At 42.6% G+C, this 16049-nt stretch overlaps 1 protein-coding gene across 1 annotated transcript in view; it reads left to right on the forward strand.

Moving 5' to 3' along the window:
- The first annotated feature begins 4175 nt into the window (after positions 1–4175).
- jupb (junction plakoglobin b) overlaps positions 4176–16049 on the forward strand; it is a 123849-nt gene continuing 111975 nt past the window's right edge. Inside the window, exon 1 of the mRNA XM_041956793.1 lies at positions 4176–4232. The gene's annotated coding sequence lies outside the window, so the exon portion shown is untranslated. The remainder of the gene's footprint in view (positions 4233–16049) is intronic.

A 16049-nucleotide genomic window follows, 5' to 3' on the forward strand; every position in this document is an offset into this window, starting at 1 on the left:
ACAACATGAAAAAGTTAAAAAGTTAAGTAATTCTGCAGGTCAAACATGGAGGCAGACACACATTCTTTTATTTTTCACTCAAATTAAGGCATCCACTATACTCAGCTTCTTGCCCTGTCGAAACTCCCCTCTGTTGGGGAGACTGCTGACCTCCTAGTTAAACACATGTTCTTCTCTATGGATTGCCCATGCACATCGTTTCAGGCAGAAGACAGCAGTTTACCCATTCAGTCTGCAGAGCCTTGTGTTCCACCCTTGATGCCACTATCAGGCTTTCTTGTGGGTACCATCGTCAGCCCACATGAACTGGCCAACCCCTCTGTCCAAGCCCACATTCGTCGCTCCTTCAGGGTTTGGAAACAAGCCAGAGCCACTGGCCTAATCAAAATGATCAAACACTTTTTGTAAAATTATCAAATACTTTTTTGTAAAACAATCAAACACTTTTTGTATTACCAAGGTGAAGGCGTCTTAGGGAAAACACAGGGCTGACTGGCTCTTCCACACAGCTGATCCAGACCTGCCGAGTGGAGAGAACTGATCAGGAGATGGTGGCATCACTCCGCTGCATCACCATCACCTGCAAACCCATCTTCCTGGAGCTGTCTGCCAGGGCAAAATACACTCATAACACCTTGCTTAATGCCTCCTCTGGTATGTCACCTTTTCTTTGCTCCCTTGGCAATCAACCTTCCCTGTTTCCTACATAGGAACATGAACCGGAAATCCCCTCGGTCCAAGCCCACAAGCCCACAGGGTTTGTAAACCAGAACCACTTTGTTCTGCTCCTCTAGCAGGAGGCAAAAACAGGCTAAGCTCCTGGGGTATGACAGTCTTTTGAGGTTGAGTCTCCCTGTTTCCCAAGTGAAGCAAGGAGGGTTAGGGTTCTGAGGAGTCATGCCAGATGCTGGACCTTGTGCGGAATTTTCATCTGCGACAACTAGACAGGCTCAAACGCGTGTCAGGTGGCACCCATAGAGGTGGTTACTGTCACACTCTCTACCTCATCCCAGACAGAACTTCTCTTTCTCTTTGTGCATCTTTCTGTGCTGTGCTCAGCGCATAGACCCAGCTACACAGCCCTGCTCCAGCCTTCTGAATCTTTGCATTTCTGCACTTGAGTTTAACCCTCTTAGTCTAGCATTACATGAAATGACTGTTTAGCTGATTACTACATAGAAGTCCATGAACAAACTGTATGATAACAACTGGAATGCACTCGCCACCCATGTCAGACTGATAAAAAACAGATGTTCCTTCAAAAAGTCACCAAAACATTATTTGATGACTCCCACATAAGTATGACATTTAGTTATTTTTTGGTGGTGGGTGCTTGTGACAACACTGTTTTTGTTTTTGCTACAGGTTGTTGCTATTTATGTCTTCAAGTGTGGAGTCATGTCACTTATTTCCTGATTTTTGTGTTTGATATTTTCTTGTCTTATTAATGGTGTGATTTTGGGTTGTTGTCTTTTTTTTTTTGAGGACCCCAGCAAAACTGGCTATCACTATCACTTTGTGGAGGCTAACTTTGAATCTGCAGAAAGAAAAAAGACGATTCACAAACAATTTCGATAAATGATTAATTGCTGAAGTGAAATGTGTTGGTCCATCATCTGTGGTCAGGATGTGCTGCTGTTGTATCATTTTAAACGGAATATCTTTGGGTGTTTGGACTGTTGATCAAACCAGATGAGCAATTTGAAAACATCACCTTGGGCTTTTTTCCTTCTCCCCTTTTTTATAAACTACAGATGTAATTGATTAATCATAAAAACGACCAACAGACTGTAAGTAATGATGAGTTTCTGCTGTACTTGATGAAATCAGTGAACTGTTCCAGAGGTCAGGTGCACTGCCACCTCAGCAGTCTTCATTCTGGGAGCATGTTTGTGGAGCTCCTCTCCTGATGACAGCGCTCTGTCCTGTCACCATACTGGACTTAACCTCACTGTTTTAATCACCTCCTCTTCTGTACAGTAATAGACTATTCATATACAGTTGTTGTTTTTTTATAATCATTTTTTGTAAACACTCTTTTTCCTCATGCTCTTCTTCTCTGGGGAAGTCAGTCCTGCCAGCACACTGTGTGCTTGTGTAACAGCTCATGGCTCCACATTTTTCTGCTTGCACAACTGGAAATGTGATGTCGCAGCCTCGCCTCTGCTCCACGGCGAGAAAATTAAATTAATAGCAGATAGTCACGGAGACTTTGCACATCCTTTTCAATCACCTGGTAATAATTGCGGCAGTGTTTCTGCTCCGGTGTTCCCGGCTCCGCGGCTCCCTGCTCTCCGGCCGCGGGGCGGAGACTGCGCTCCGCCGCACAGAGATGCTCTATGTCTGAGAAGAAGGCTCACTCACAGCCGTGATGGTGCTGCCGTACAGGGTGGAGTTAATGCAACGAGGCCGGGGGCAGATCACACTCTCAGGGGAATATTCCACTGATTCCCTCCTGCTAACTACTGACTTAAAACCAAAAACAAACAAACAAAGCAGTTATAACTTGCTGTTTGAGTAGGCAACATGTCTAAAGCCCTCATGGGAATAGATAAATATTCTGACTAGTCACTAATGACTGTTTATTCATCCATGTTCATTATATGTCCAGACAAATCTTTGTGCCACTGTCATAAAATGTTGTGAGCAGCTGTGAAGTCATAATGCGTGCAGTATTGTTACCATGTTAACAGTTAATATGTTATTTGTTTGAATTGTTTTTGTTTGACATTAAATTCACACCTAATGTTTTTCATACAGTATTTACAGTATAGTTCAAGTTCATTATTATTGTTATTATTATTTTTATTATTATTAATCATTGGCAGATTAATAATAATAATAACAATAATAATGATCAAAAAAATAAGAACAATAATAGTTCATGAAGTATTTCCTTACTCTGTCTACAATTAACAATTATTATGCATTATAGAAAATAACAGTGTGAGATAAAGAGAGTGTGTTAAGGAATGGATTGAAGAGGTCAACATACATGATAACGTCTTCCATCCATCCCATAATATCTCATTATATCATTATATATCACTTTGTTTCTTGCTTTAATATACAGTCTAAATGTGGGTCTCTCTTAAATTTAAATACATGTGTGCACTTCAGAGGAAACTATCAGATGGTATATGATAGGCAGACACATAACAACAAAAACAGTTTTTAAAAGCAAACTGAGGGCTGTGACTATCCATATTACAGTTAGACAAATGGTTTAGCTGTCGGTCTCTGGACCACAGTGGAAATCGATGGACAGCAACTCACTCACAATACATCAGCGTTGTCCAGGTCTCAGCCCTGCGTGCCTTAAATCACCTCTGAAGGTACAAGAGTAAAGCCAAAAAGCCTTCTGTCATATGAGGGGTGAGACGTCATGAACCACATAGAGAGGGATAATAGGTTGCACGGAAAATCTCTCCTCAAAGGCATTCATGGTCTACTACTTGCTTGTGTGAGCCCATTATCTCCAAGAATCACAGTGTGTCCATACCGGACTTAAATTTACTCCCAATGCCAACGCTCAGCTCGAATGCAGCCAGTAGTGTGTCTGATGTTCGCCCTTTCTAACCACAACCACCATCTGTGCCCAACTGTAACCATACCAGAGCTGCCCTGTTCCAGCCTCGCCACATAGAGGACACACTTCCTTTCTGGACTAGCATACATCTGGATATAAATGAAGAGATGGAGATAGTCCAATATAGATGTACAGAAATCCAAGAGACACTGGAACTGAGGTCTGAAATATTAAAATGCAAATTCAGCTGAACAAATCTCAACACTTTCTCCATCAGCTCTTTTTGTGATTCTTGAGGGCAGGTAACAATGATGTGTGACAAACTGACCATGAATGTTGTGCTTTGAGCAGGTGCTGCACCACATCACATCTATGATCACATCTGACGGGGACGCGCGGGCGCGTGGACGCGGCGCTCCTCGCCGTCAGAGTGAGACCTCTTCACTTCCCCCTCCTCTGCTGTGACGCTGTAGCAGCCGAGCGGCTGCCGGTTCGCCCTCCTCACTCCGCCCGGCTGGCTGCGTGCTGCACACCGCGTTTAACGTGAGACCCAGCGAGACGGAGCGGGTACAAAGGGGGGAACGAGCCACAGGGACGGACCTGCACCTGAACTGCGCGGACTGTGGATTTAAGCAGAGGAAGGAAGGGAAAGTTGAAGCCGTCACTGCTGCGAGCCGCTCCAGACTGCTGTCCAGTTAACAAGGTAACCAAACCCAGCTGACCCGTCTTTTTACGCATGGTAGCCAGAGAACGAGCTCGGCCACTACAGATGTGGTGGTAAATAAAAAGGAGGCTGAAGAGTGACCTCCAGTCGGTGGTCATCATACAGCCTCACGACCACCGATAGACACACAGGCAGTGAACTGCATCCCCTCTGTCCTCCCCAAACTTCAATCAGTCTGATGATGTGTCTCTCCACGGTGAGGGCTCCAGCTTTTCACTGACATCTTAAAATCCCACAGAAACACATGATTCCTGGAACAGTGATCTGAATTAATGCGGGTTTCATCTTTAACCGCATCCTTGGAGCGGATATATTTTTTAGGATGCTGGAGATGCGCGCTGCTATAGGTGCAGCGATCATGTCTGCATTAGAAAGATTAATATGGATAATGAGATCTTGCAGTGCGCAGGACTTTGACGTCGCTGTTTCTTGGGTGTGTGTGTGTGTGTGTGTGTAATTGGAATGAGACTGTTTGGAAACACATAGTGCGGTTTGTGGGTTCAAGTCCCTCCGGTGTGGCTTTCCATGTCGCCTCGTGTCTCCGTGCATTCTGCCCCTGCATGACATTCATTCTCTCTCTCTCTCTCTCTGTCAAACACACACACACACACACGCACACACATGCACACTCCCATTTCAGTTCAGTGAGCTTTACTTCTTTAACTTCCATGTAAAATATGAACATTGCTGTTAAAAGCTCCCTCTCCACTCTGCATGTATGTGCATGTGCACATGTGTGTCCCTGCAGGCAGCAGAGGCGTCTCATCCCCAACAGATGTTGAGGGTGAAGCTGTGAAATGCATCTGTAGTGAGACAGAGAGAGCCCTTCAGGACAGATGTAATTGTTACCAGTGGTATTTAACTCTCTCTCTCTCTCTGTCTCTCTTACACTCTCTCTCTCTCTCTCTCTCTCACACACACACACACACATTTTCACACTGTCTCCTTGTTTCTGCTGTTGACTCCACATTCTTTGGCTGTGACAAGCAATGTAGCAGCCAGAGAGCTAGCCAATACAGTGTGTGTGTCAGTGTGAGCACCGGTGCATGTGATTGGGAGGGTGCAGTCTTTGCTCTCAATATTTGACTGTGTATGTGCCTGTGTGTGTGTTTAAACATATGTGTGTGTGTGTATATGTCTCCTACCTCACTGGGTGTACCTGTGTGTGTATGACCAACAGTGACCAATGGGGAGTTTGACCGCCTCACCTGTAACAGACCCCATCAATATGTAAAACCTTTCATCTATTTTTATTGCTGTTAAATAATTCAGCAACAGCATCAGCAGTCGTCACCTGTTCGTACGACAGCCTCCTGCAGGTTCTAGACCTGCTCTGTGTGTGTGTGTGTGTGTGTGTGTGTGTGTGTGTGTGTGTGTGTGAGAGAGAGAGAGAGAGAGAGAGCAGATTTATCACCTTTCTAACCATTTCATCAGGTGAAGCCTGTTTTCCCTCCAAGGGAACTCCAGCCTTCAGGCTGTGTTTGAAAAGCCTGAAGTGATGATGATTCATTGCTGATGTGAATTTAACGGTGGCACAGCACAGATCCAATTCATCTTATACGACTGACAGCAGAATACTGAAAGATTCTAATATATTCTTAATAATTTCGTTCTATTTGTGTGGTTAAAATGAAGGTGCCCCCCCATGTGTTGCTATATTTCATTTTTATGAATGCTGCATGTATGCTACTATACGTACATGTGAAGACTGAGTTTAATATGGGACTGCAGGTCAGTGTGCATTTTGATCCCCTTACTCACTGTATGTTTTGGAGTTTAGCCTTTATTGTATGCTGACAGTTTAAATCAGGGGTCAGTTTGGCTGATCATCTGCGCCGATGGGTGGCAAACCATTGAATTTGGTGGAACTTGGCCCTGGCAGCGGCCAATGGCTGCGCAGCCTCCAATAGTCATGTGGGGATGTACATTACCGTTCTGCATGGAAGTCAAGGTAATGTCATTGTGTAGCCTACCAGAGATCATTTTACACTGTCTCTGCTCATGCTGGTTACTGTTGGTGTTAACGATAAACTTGGTCGTTACACTGACCACGTTTTTCAACTGGCAGAGGCACGACTCAGCGTTCAGAGTGAGAGTCTGAAGCGGCATGAAAATCCATGAAGAGAGCAGAAAGTGTGTTTCCTCTGTGCCACTGTTGCTCACATATGTCATCCTTTGTTCATATTAAGCGTCACTAGCTTAGCATTAGCTTGTAGCCATGATGGAGCAGGAAGCTCGTTAATTCTTGGCGAAACTCAAAACTGCAAAAATGAGCACTCCATGAACCCACTGCCACCAGTGTAATGCTGGTTACTCTTAGCATTAACCAGAAACTCGATAGTTACTGAATTGAAACTACTTTTGCCTGTTCTCTCAATAAACCTGAGAAAAATACGGTAATACAAATAAATCTCATCTTACACCAGCCAGTCTGGTTGCTAGAACCTGGTCATAAGTACATAAGTTTAGCACTGTATTACTTTGGCTTCGACGTAACAGTCATCCAGTCAAACATTGTTCATTTCTGACAATGTACAGGTGTTATTTTTCTCTCATGGTCTCATATTAAATCCTTTAACATCTGGAACTGATGAGCTGAAGTCAGAGACCATCTCAGACGAGCATTCATAATAAACAACAAAAAAAAAACTTTGAAGATTTTTCTCAATGTCTTTGTCTATATATATATATATATATATATATATATATATATATATATATATATATATATATATATATATATATATATATATAGTCGCACAGTCTTCTTTTGGGCCTCCTCCCATTAAATACACAACCTTCAGTTCTTAAAGAAAAACTGTGCGATCCACTAACTTCTATTTTCCCAGTGCTGAACCACCACATTTTATTTCCGATATCAGCTTCCAGACAGATTATTAACAGCCACGCAGCTTTCATTAACACTGAGTTCACACTCTGTCTTTTTTTAGAGGTGGGGTTCAAACACATATCATGCTTTATGATGTGATTTGTTTTATGAATAATATTTTGTGAAACGGCATAAGAAACCAATTTAACTCAGGAAATGAGGCAGACAGCTTTGAATGAGCCCTGGTCAGCTTTGCGGCGCTGGAATCGCCTTTTCTTTTATATTTTCACTTAACGGGCAGAGCTGTAGATGTCTGTTGACGTCTGTTTGCCATGATGAGTTCAGCAGCTGGGCCAGCTCTTCCCCAGGCGCTGAGCTTTGTTTAGAATGAATGCACTTCTGGTGACTGGTTGAGCATATTGTACAGTGTACAATTGATTTGACTTACAAGTTCTCACATGGGGTTCCTTGATGTATTTGTGCATTAGCTGCAGCTCGCTCCACGAGGGAAGTCCACTGAAGGTCTGCAGCAACACAAAATACTCGACCAACAACATATTCTTATTAAGTTGTCTAACACAACTATTATTCATCCAGACAAGCTGTCTAAGAACACTTTCTTATTTATTTATTTGCTGCAACTGCCGTGGGGAGCAGTTGTCAGCGGACAGGGAGAGGTTCCACACACACACACACACACACACACACACACACACACACACACACACACACACACACACACACACACACTCCCAGGATGATTTGACAGGTGAAGAACAGTACATTTTCCGCACTGGTGATGCTGCAGCTATGGGGCTGTTTGCAGCAAACCTTTGAGAAACATCAGAGGTTACAGAACAGGCTTGGATTCGGTTGCATAAATTATGGATTGCGTTCTCCCGTTAAGGGAAAGTGATAACAAAACAGTTTTCTGGGTGCGTTCTCATACATATTTATCAAAGCTTGGAATTGTGACCACTGTCATATCTTTCAACCTCACTTCACATTGTCACAGTTCTATACCTTCACAGGTGCAAACACCTGCTATACCCTCATTCTGCTGCTGCTGGATTGGTTCCAGTGGAATGCAGCGGAGGCTGAATACCACTATAACTGAACTAATATATACTGACTCTTCTAATGCTAATAACACTGCCCCTCGTACTGCCACTTCAGCTCTGACGCCGCTCTGATACCTACTGCTCCTGCTGCTCTTAGTGCCATATTGCAATACTGCTGCTAACACTTTACTGTGAACCAGTACTGCAACTGGTGCTGCCATTACTACACAGTAAGAACTGCTACTCCCCCACAACAACAGCTGCTTATTGTACTGTTGCCATTACTAACAATGTTACTACAGCTATGATACTACTACCTCCTACTCCCCAGGGGAGTGTGGGAGCGTTGAAGGGGAAATGTGGAGGGAGAGGTATGAGGCAAAGATACCGTGTGAGGTGAAAGAGACAGCTGGTGCATGCTGGAAAACAGGAATTTGGTTAATGCGTTTTGGCGTGCTGATTCGGCCGCTCATCAACCACAGGGTGTGCAGTTGACGCAGCAGCGTGAGCTGACACACAGCTCGTGGAGGATATTAACATTTTTCTTTTTTACATCAAAATATTATTCCCTCTTGGAGTCATAATTGGGTCAAAACTGAACAGACATGATACACATAATTTTGGATGTGGTGCAACTACACTTGATGATGATGCAATATGTGAGTTGGGGTGGAGTGGGGGTCAACACCCTTATGAAAAAGATATGTATAAATGATATATGCTGTAAAATGTGCAATGGTTGTGCATGTTTTCTGACATGATTATGACCATTAAAAAAAAATTATATACTTTAATTAACCTAATTAAACAAGTATTGGACTGAAATGTCAAGCTGAAATGAAAGAATAATTCAACAGGACATTATTTTGTTTATTTTGCAATCTGTAGCTATGCATAGTATGTCTTGCTGTGCACGTGTGCGAGTGTGTGGTGTGTTTTAGGTGCCAGGTTTTAGAGCCTCTGAGTGCAGAAAAACTTTTCTCAAAGTTTTGAGAGACCTGAGACAATCTCTTGTACTGTCTTGTGAGGAGCAGTCTTTAAAGACATCTCCCCAGTCAGCCTCAGTCAAACTCCATGGGGCGATAGAGAGACTGTGTGTCCACTACTGCAGATGTCTTTCCATTTGCCGAATTGAGAGCAGCCGTCTCCCTTAATGCCGCAACTGTAATTCTGCCCTGACTGAATCTCCCGCTGACTTCGGATTGAATCAAATCCACTCCGTAAAATGGTGTTCTTCATCTGACCTCATACGTCGCCTGTGACAGTGCTGCAGCGCCTCTGGTCTGACGAGACCAGCCAGGTGTTGTACTTACCCTGGATTCAGCTTCGTTGGGGATTTTTACACCATTCTGGGTAGCACTGGCTTTGACCTTGCTGATCACATCTATCAATATGCTATCAATTTACAGTGCCTATACTCACTCCATCAGAAGGCTCACACACTCAGTGCATCAAGAGCACATTTGCTCTGCAAGGTTGTCACCACTTCCTCACAAGGGCAGAGCAACAGTTCATAGCATTGAAACTGAGGAGAGCTTTTCCTTTGAGTGCCTGTTTATAAAGTCCAGCTACTTTCCCTCCTCAGCTTCTGTCCTCCTTAAAACTTTCCAGTGTGACCAGGCACTGAAATGCTTTTGTTTGTGCACTCCACATAGGACAAAAATCCAAAATGTTCACAATGACATATCCAAAGCGTGATTCACACAGCTTCTTGTGTTTAGCTGATTCTTTGATAAGCACAGCAACACCCTGCACAAATTTTAGTCCTCCTCCCATCTAGCTCAATCATGTGCCATTTCCTGAAGTACAGGATCCAGAGAGTGATTGCAGCAGTGTACGTACAATTCTTTCAGCCTGGCATGAACAACAGACACATGGCCTGACGTATTGGAGGCACTGTCAAAGCAGTGCCCCTGAAGAAGAAATCATAAAAAGTCACAATGTGTCTCAGTGCAGTGGTGATATCCGTTGTGCCATCAGCTGTCAGTCTATAAAAATCACAGCCTGATGCATCTGTCCTTTGAACAGAATGTACAAACTGGGCGATGATCCCATCATCATCGTGGATGCTGCTAGCACCAGCTCTGCCTCCTCCTTGTTGTAAAGGGTTGCTGTTCCGGTTAGCTTCCTCCTCTCCTCTACGTTGATAAACTTTAGCTTCCTTCTCTTTTACTTACTGCTGGCCGAGGTTCATGACCAATCATTGTGAGTGCTGTCACTTATTGATTCGGATCAGCTAGGTGTTGCTCTTTTTGATGAATTCATAAAGAAATATGAACTTTGCCATTTTCTTGTACTGTTGCGTGCCTGTGTGCAGTGAATGCATGCATGGTCAAATGAAACATAAATGTCATAGAACTGGATAGAACATTATTGACCAATTACTGGAATCAAAACTTCATTAGAATATGGACATAACCAACAAAAATATCTTGAAAACTTATTGATTTGTTTTTTTACTGTATAGTTGTCAACATTCACAAAGTGGTGAACCTTGCCCCACCCCAGCTTGTGAAGGACTGGGCCTTTCAAGGATGCCTTTATACTCAGTCATGATCCCGTCACATGCTACCGGTGAACTGTGCAGTGTTCCAGGTGTTTTTGACCTGTGCTTGAAACATGTTGCGAGCATCAGATTCCTAATAACCATATATTTACAACGTAGATTTGGAAGAACATACAGAACGACAATATTATCTTAGCAAATTAGTCATTTTATTTCCAGTGCTTAACAAGAAACAGTGTGTATGCGCATATTTACACGCATATGTTTCCTATACTTTGTGGAAAGTTCACTCTGCTACTCTGCAACTTAAGCATTATACATGACTCATTACATGCTGTCTTTCAAAGTTTACGTTTCAACTGTTTCCCATGTTCAAAAAGCAGATCACCATCATAACATGGAATTGCAGTGGTAGAATCGCAGCATTATTAATTGCAATACATATCAAATCGGCTCCCAAGAATCAAGAAAGTATAGAACGGAAAACCAGGCTCATTGCCTCAGCCCTATTAAATATATTGTATTTGTGCTGTTTATCAAATCAAATCAAACTTTATTTATGCAGCACTTTTCATCCATTTAAAATGCAACACAAAGTGCTTCACGAGATAAAAGAATACAACAACAGAGAGAATACTGTTGACAGTTGAGTATATGTAATAAAGGATTAGCAAATTATCACATTCAGTTTTATTTATGTTTCACACAGCGTGTGAAACATAAATTGTGATTGGAGTTAGTAGTATGAAAACTACTGATGAAAGAAGTAAGCAATGAATTTATGAATTTCACAGTAGGAGATGCAAAATGACTTCAATGAAGTCCATGCCTTCCTACTGTGACAAAAGAAATGAACAAGCTTGAATCTTTATTGAAGTGACTCAAGCAGCAAACTTCAGCAAACCTGTGTGAAACCAGCTTCTGTAAACTTTATTCCACCACTGCTGTAACGGTTCATGCAGCTGATAAATGAGGCCAACAGTACACATTACCTTCCAATTGCCAGCTGAATGAGGGAGTACTTAAATGAAGATTAGGAGGGCTAGCTCATTAGCCACCTCTGCATTATTAGTGTTAGACATACTGCTTTAGGCCAATAGGCGCTACGCTCACACTTACATTAGGTATTTAACTTATCAGTTCGGATGAATGTGCCTGAAGACCTAGCTAATTCAGTCCCTCATTAAAAATCACTCTTTTAAACTTAAATAGTCCGTATACATGCTTCAGGATGTTTGCTCCCATTGTGTCTGAAGGTTTTAGAGTGCCTCCTGTGACCTTGAGATGGTCAGAAGATTCCGTTCTGGAAAAGCCAGTTTGAGTAACACATCGATGAGTTTTAGAAGAATACGTAGACATTTTGGGAAATACACTCATTTGTTTTTGTCGAGAGTTGGTATTGGTATTGGTATGTTGGTATGATATTACTCTCATGTCTGTAGTTTAAGGATGACGCTCGAGCCAGTGGGCAATTAGGTCAGCAGAAAGATTGAAGATTATCTCCTCGGTTCTAAATCTGTCCCACCAGCATCTCTAAAGCTCAGTGATGAATGCATTGAATCTCATTTGCATGACATGCACAAACAGCATATCCAACCAGCAACTTGTAATTTTGGGCAGAGTTACAGTACGAGCTGGAGCTGTTTCTTGTTGAACAGTGGCCGGGGTCCTCCTGGAGACCGGGCTGGCATCCATTGAACCTCCCCCTTAAAGTCTTCATGTTGGGCTTGGATCCATGTCTATACTGAGCACACAGACAGATATTGACCTTCTCCTGTCTTTCTCTGCAAGAAAGCAAATAAGTGTGTATCCCTCAATATTCCTTAAGGTTTTTCAGATGGGAGCCCATTGGGAGACCTTTACGCTGGCTGTTCACTCATCCATCCGTTTGGGTTTGAGATGTGGTGGTAGCAGTCTAAACGAGGTCAGATGGTATATGTTGTCTCTCCACTGTGTTCTGGGTCTGCCAAGACCCTCCTCAAGATCATAGATGAGGGTTGGAAGATTGACAAATAAATCAAAGGCTTCGCCTTCAGGCTCAACTCCCTTTCGTCTGCTCCTGTACATCGGTCAGTTTTGCTTTCCATCCTACCCTCACTTGTGAACAAGATCCAGAGATGCTTGAACTTCTTCACTTGGGTCAGTTACTCACTCCCAATCTGTGACAGAGATCCACTTTTCCATTTTTTGGCACAGTATCATGGTGTCAGACTTTGAGCTGCTGACTCTCATCCCTTCTGTGTGAATGTTGCAAAGTAATCCAACAGTAATGGGCACGTATGCAGTGTGTTGCTGGATGACATTGCTTTGGGTTGTGGCAAGAATTGAGCTTGGCAACTCTGTTGCTGGAACCCCACATGGAGTGGACTCACTGAAATGAATGATGGAGCTACGATTTTGCGCGCTGATGCCAGTCTGAACATCGCCTTATCTGTGTTGGTTTATCAAAGCTAATATCATTAAGACATTCTAACTTCAGATAATAGGAATCTCACCAGCTAGCAAAAACACAATATGTTTAATGTTTTACCTCATCAACTAATTGGTAACAGGTGATAATATCATTGGGTTTGTTGGGTATGAAAGGAGCATCCTGGAAAGGCTCAGTTGCTCACAAGCAAGGATGGAGCGAGGTTCAACACTTTGTGGACACATTGTATGAAGGATATTACTACACGGGTTTATTTTCATATGATTAGATTCTGTTTTATTTACATTTTACACCGTGTGCAGTGAAAGGAATGACAAAAGCTGTGTGCAGTAGCCCTGTATACTGAAAGCAAGGGTCTAAGTTTGGTTTTGGGAGTTAGCAGCATTCCACATGCACCATGATAGCTTGGCTATTTGAAAAAATGAAGAAAAGTGAAGAAAATTCAATAAACTTTTGCAAATCTTTGATAAGGTACTAATGTTTTCAACGTGCTTTGGACCCTGAGGAAGCACAGAGTGCATTTTAGTGAGTAATGAATGTTAATAAAACTGTATTTATTTACAGCCGCCCCACTGGGAGAGCTTTAAGTTGATGCCGGTGCAGGCGAGTACTGCAGGCAACAGTGGAGCAATGTGGGCTAAAACCAACCCTGAGGAGGGGAGAAACACAGACAGAGAGGGTGGGACCTCTGTTCCACTGTCTGAACCATCATGACCAAATATCTTCAAATCAAAAATCTTCAATTTTATTTTCTATCTGAAAGGTGTTAGATGTCAGATGTGTAAACTGGGCATGACACGAGCTGCTGTGACGGAGCGGCTTAATTCTCACAGAGGACAGGCAGAATGAGTAGACGGCTGCAGGATATTTTACTGGCTGACATGAAAATCAATGCAGTGGTTGTAGAGATGCCACTCCTAAATCTACACTCTCTGGGGATCTCTTTGTTTGTGTGTGTGTGTGTGTGTGTGTGTGCTGAGAGAGAGATCGAGTCAGAGAGAGACTGTCTGTGTCTTTTGTCTAAGATTCTCATCATTTCTCTCTTCCTCACGCTGACCTTGCTTTGGATCTGGATGTCTCTTCATCTTCCATTTTTCAGTTTTCTCTCTCATGTAAAGCTGTAAACACACGGCATGTGAGTGTGTGTGTATATGAGACAGAGAGACATACACACAGTGTAAGATGAGAAGGAATAAGCCAGGGAATAGAGGAAATGATTACACACACACACACACAAACAGCAAGGTTACTGTGTGAAATGCAGTAGCCAGTCTGTGTATATAAGTGTCATTATTCCCTCACATACACATGTTAAATAACAGAATGAACCACACACCTCATGAAATGTTGAATAAAACAATAATCATAATAATAATTTGCAATGGATTTGACAGTTTTTTTTTTATTCTACATGTAGAATTTTTATTATCATCTACAAATCATGAACCAAATCATAACCATGAATACAAGGTCCGGTTATCGTTCTACAACACATTTACGTTTGTATCTATTTACTGTCTCTCTTTGTTGAAATGGTATTGTGTTTGTTTCAACAGCAGGGGGCACAAGGTAGTCAAGAGGACAGACTCCCATCATCCTTTGCATGCAAGCCAAGCGCTGCTAAAAGATAAAGTCAATGAGAAAATGATGGATGAATGTGCCGATTACGAAAAAGAGATTTAAGATGCTCCATCAACTTTTAGAGCTCATGTGTGGCAGCATTTCACTTTTTCCCATTTCAAGAACTGACACTGGCGAAAAGGAAGCTGGCGAACGCAAAGCGTTTTGCAAAAACTGCCGAACGGCGGTCAACTACACTACAGGAAACACATCAAACATGAGAAGCCATTTGGCACATCGCCACCCAGAAAAGCTCAGATCACAACAACAACAAAGCATCAGCCAGGCCAAAGGAGCCTGGAGGAAGCATGTGGAGCTCAGCTTCCACAAAACGGTCCGAGAGCTAGAGAAACAGCACGATGCATCTGTGGATATAAAGCCAAAGACTAGCTGGGTATCAGTAATGTTCTGGTTGGTTTTAATGACTTGCTGCTGAGCCCTCCTGTCCTGGGCCGTGCACATCTCATGTCTGTACTGTTTCCAGTCAGGATGCTTCATGTTGCTTTTCTTTAGCTCTTTAGGCCGTTTCCTTTCCGCAGTATCCCGGGATTCAATCCCAAACTACTTGGCTGCATGTCATGCCCACTCTCTCCCCTTAATGACTCCGTTCAGCTGCCCTGTCAAAGACAAGCAATAGGCCAAACAATAAACAACAAAAGATATTGGTCTGTAAAACACCAAATGCAAACATGGAACAATTTCAAGTTTGAACTACAGCAGCAAAATAATGCTCACAATATATGAAATATAACAAGGAAACAGAATCTCAGTGCGTTTTAGTTAGTTTAGATGCTTTGTATGGTTTCAAATCCTTTGCCTCAACCAACAAGCTTACTGCTTTCCAGTAAAAAAAACAAACACACCATTAGGATTTCAAATTGGTTAATGAGCTATAATTAAGCTCTAAATACCATTTGTGGTGAGTTAGGGGTTTAGAAAAAATATAATGTGATGTGTTTGGTCGTAAACAGTTAACTTAAAACGGGATTGGCTTTGACTACAACCCCATTCATCCGAGCTTTTAACAGGCACATAAAACAGAGAAGCTTCAAGACAGTGAAACACTGTGTGGCCTATGTTACAGGCCTCAAGCATGAGTTACCGGTGAGAGACGTCCTGTTTAAGGCAGGCGAAGCAGAGACTGGGGCTGGTAGTTGTGTTTGTGAAGCAGGCTGTTCTCTGTCTCTGTTAAACAGAATTTGTCTCCTTCTTGTCTCTTCATCTTCACAAAGCTGGTGTCACAGTTGACAATAGTCTTATATATTCTTATAACCTATTTTACAGCTTCCTTTACATCACAACACACAGTAAAGCGCTCAAATAACATACCTCCCAGTTTATGAATGTC

The sequence above is a fragment of the Chelmon rostratus genome, chromosome 17 (genome assembly GCF_017976325.1).
Source record: "Chelmon rostratus isolate fCheRos1 chromosome 17, fCheRos1.pri, whole genome shotgun sequence".
NCBI lineage: Eukaryota > Metazoa > Chordata > Actinopteri > Chaetodontiformes > Chaetodontidae > Chelmon > Chelmon rostratus.